Consider the following 4,396-nt stretch of genomic DNA (forward strand, 5'->3'; position numbering starts at 1 on the left):
AGCCTTAAATCCTTTCTTTCTAAAAAACTCGTGAACCAGGCCACGTTACAACCCTTAAAAGACCTAATTGAAGCATGGTTTATTTCAAAAGCAAGATGTGTAAAACTGACTCCTAGATGTTTGCTTACCATTTATGTTGATATCGATATGACAAATAATTCAAACACTGAATGCCACAACTTTGTTTCAATAACTTTGATCTCGAAGCTAGCATAAGCATTGCATTAGGATTATCATCTTCAAAACAAATATCTTTTACTTGTGAATAAACACTTGACATTAAGGAAGATCAAACAGTGAACAACTGCAGAAAAAGTTGATCGATTCCATGAGCCATTCACTTCAAAGGCTGATTACTCCAAGGGGCAAGTTGTGTGAAGACTCTGTCAACTGAGGCATCCATTCAAGGTTCCATCAATCTGGGGCAATCAAGTCGAGGAATCTCTCTTGAGTTTGACCAATCTGGGGTAGTTACGTCGAGATTCGACAAATCTCTCCAAGGATCCTTTGGGGCAAATTCCCTCGTAGTTCATGAAGCTTGGGGCACAATCTTCTGAGTCGTACTGTCTCTCCCCAATCATAGGAGTTTAATTCTCCTGGAACTTTAGTCTCTCCTCAAACACATGAGTTCATTTCTCATGGAAGTTGTTCCACTCCCCCAACCTAGTCTCCTTGTCTGAATTTTTTATCCTCAACATGGTGAATCGAGGGAATCTCCTCAAACTCACCATCCCCAAGCAGTTCAAGATGTAGGGAAAGTCAGATGAAGTCACTTCCTCCCCGACAAAGCTACATTTCAACCCTCAGTGCAATTGCCAATGATCTTTGGTACTGCAGGGTTTCCGACACCGATTCATGTTGGTAGCTAAAGACAACAAGCAACGGACCCCAATAACCATGCTTCTCTATCACACTGATGCCTTTATTTGGCACTCTGCATATAGTTTCCATTGCATATAGCATTGCATCCTCAAAAGCGTAGCATATCCGTCAAAGCGGAACATTACGCCATAGAAAAATTCAAACATGCATACAAAGCTTAAGCCAGATAATACAAATCAGCACTTAATCAAGACGATGATACTTCCCCACATAAAATGTTGCCCTTACAAACTCTGATTGATATCTGCTACTACATCACCAATCTCCTCAAACCATGGTGTCAATACCTGGTATCCTCAATCCCCAAAAGAAGTCTCATGTTCTCTCCCCAATATGGATCAGATACAATGTCTTTCTTTGTCAGAATCGTTGTCTCCGAGGTTATTTCCCATGTGCTGCGTGAAGATTAGAGTGTGAATGAGGGTGGGCATTCAACCCATCTCATTTTTCAATCATTTGAATAACCATACTTGGTGTGTGGCAATTCGAACGATTGCCGCTCTTGAAGAGTTACACCCCGCCTTTGGCCTGAGGGATTAATGTAATTCTTATGCTCCGCCAGCATCAGCATCTCCGTGAATCTCCAATGTTTACCGATGTCTTTTGATCGAGTCTAGTCGTCACTAGTCTCCGTGATCTCTTCCCTCGTACGGGAAAATTTTTAGATCCAACCCCCGTGTTGTGTATCCTTTGCCTTCCGTCCTGGCAATCCATTTCAAAACTAATTCCCAATCCCCAACCTCAGTGTTGATATTAATTCTTTCTTCCCTCGACCTCAGTGTCGATACCTCTCCTTTTCCAACCTCAGTGTTGATGTCTATCCTTTTCTTGTCCAACCCCAGTGTTGATGCCTATCATTCCTTCACCGACCTCCGTGTCGATGCCAATCGTCATTCACAACCTCAGTGTTGATGTTTATCTTTTCTTGTCCAACCTCAGTGTTGATGTCCTCAACCTCAGTGTCGACGCCTTTCCTTTCACAACCTCAATGTTGATGTCCCCCAACCTCAGTGTTGATATGCTCCAACCTCAGCGTTGGTGTCCTCCAACCCCAGTGTTGATGTTTATCCTTTATTTCATTTCATGTGAGTCGTGAGTTCGTCATTCTCACCCCGATGTTGAGTCGTAGATCGCACGAGGTCTATTTCCTTTCTGTCCTGAAGATCGTACGAGATCCTCTCCTGTTGTCGAGTCGATGTTGAGTCATATGTCGCACGAGATCTTTTCCCATTCAGTCCTGAAGATCGTACGAGATCCTCTCCTGTTGTCGAGTCGATGTTGAGTCGTAGATCGCACGAGATCTTTTCCTTTCAGTCTTTGTTTCATACAACCATCCTCTTGGAAAACCTTGTATTGGCACCGTTACCACGTTACATACTACCACCATTCAAATCCATTACTCACTGTAAATTCTTCAACCAGAAAAACAAAATTTCTCTTTCCCCAGCAGATATCAAAACAAATTTAAGATAACCCTTACACCATCTTCTCTTTAGGACAAATTTCTGGTACTTTGATATTTAATCTTCTTCAACCTCGAATGTTCGAAAGGCTAGCGCCAATCTCACCTTCAGGTTTAAGACGATTAAATAGGGGCAGCTGTCATACCCCAAATTTGTCCTACCCTTTTACTTTCATCTGGCTTAGGTTTTTCATTCATGTGCATATCTCCATTAGGTCATTTAACACATCATGTATTCATTTCATTAAAAATAATCTTGGTTCATTAAATCATTGGTGATGAATTGGAGGCATCAGTTGGATTTAAAAGTCAGGATTTCATCTATGCATAAAGATTGGAGTGCTCATTTGTTTACAATTCAAGATTTAGCTGTGAGTTTCATACCATAAGTCAATTGGTCAGGATCTTTGTTACACATCATGGAGAAAAGCCTTGGGAAGTCATTTTGGTCACTGTGAACTTTTAATCAAATGTTGACTAATTCTTATGGATTCTTTTTCTTGGGACCAATTGCTACATATTGATCAAGGTTGTCATTTGGATTCATTTATTCAAGATTACAAGGATTGGAGAAGATTTGAGTTGATTACTTGAAAGGCAAGTCACATGGAAAGTCAACATCTACATGAAAGTCAAATTACTCTAATTCTGTCATCACATATCCATTACAACTCAAAATTCTAAATTGCACCATTACAAAGCTTTACAACAAGGATTACAAAAAAGGAAGATAAAATGCTATAGTTGACCAATAGTTTCCAACCGGTTCTTCAGGCTTCATAGGGCACCCACCTTCAAGTAATTTCTTTGGTGTTAACTCTCCAAGTCTCCTTGAGATAAACATAAGTTATCACACCAATGGTGAAACCTGCAACATATCATTACAAAATTCAAAAACTTGTATTCAGCATGTTCACACATTCAAACCAAAAGCCATACATACAAGACATACACACATAAATTCAAAACAAATAACAACCTGCAAACAGAGCCTCCATCTAACTATCTTTTTGACTAACCAACTAACAAAACCAGTTTTCCAATCACAAACAGAATCAATAACTAACCTAAAACTCTTCCTAACAGAATTTTCTAACTTCCCATAACAGATTTTATAACCACCATTTTACAACTTTCATAACAGAAAAACAACAAACAGAATTCCTAACCAATTTTTACTAACCTACAACCAACTACTAACAGAAATAACAAACTGAAAAAACAGAGATAACCACCTCATTAACTGACTCAATCCAAGCCCTTCAATCTTCAACAAACTCCCCTCAATCCAATGGCTCAGAAACTCTCATATCTAACTGATTTCACTCTCCCTCAATCTCTATATAACCGAACCTCTCTCATTGTTCAAAGGTTCACGCCATAATTCACTTCTCATACACTTCATCACTCTCATTCGTCACTTCTTTTCTGCAACTCCCTCACCCTCACTCAAAGCTCACCAATCCACCATTGATAGAGCTTCAACGTTTGAAGCTCTTATCAGTCGAGCTTAGCCCCTGCGACTACACCATCTCTTAGCAACGCACGCACGACCTTTCTCCCTCAATGCAACAACAACATCGCACTCAAAGATTGCACAGAGAATTGGGAAGAAGAAGAAGAATCCTAAAACAATAGAAAGCGGAAAGGAAGAGTGATAAACCTTGCTTGAAGTTTCTCACTGCAGGTAAGTTCCTCGAGTCTTCGGTCTTCATCTCTCTCTTCTTTGCTTGTTCTTGTCACTGTTGCGTAGAGCAAGACTCCATGAATGTTTCCCCTAAGGTTGTGCGCCTTGATTCCTATTGTATATCGTTCAATCGCGGTTTGAAATACTAGGTCTCGTATTAGTTTTTCTCTGGATTTATGGTTCGATTTGAATACGGGAAGGGATGAGAGGGCATTCGGTGGAGGTGGTCGCTCGGAGGAACGGTTTTCTCCGGCGCCGTCGCGGGCTTGAAGGAAAGCGTGAGGGTTCAGAGGTCGACGAAGGAGTTGAATCGTCACACCTAATTTAACCCTAGCATGTCTAATTTCTCGTTTCTGTTTCTTATT

Source organism: Vicia villosa, unplaced genomic scaffold (assembly GCF_029867415.1).
Source record: "Vicia villosa cultivar HV-30 ecotype Madison, WI unplaced genomic scaffold, Vvil1.0 ctg.002344F_1_1, whole genome shotgun sequence".
Lineage (NCBI taxonomy): Eukaryota > Viridiplantae > Streptophyta > Magnoliopsida > Fabales > Fabaceae > Vicia > Vicia villosa.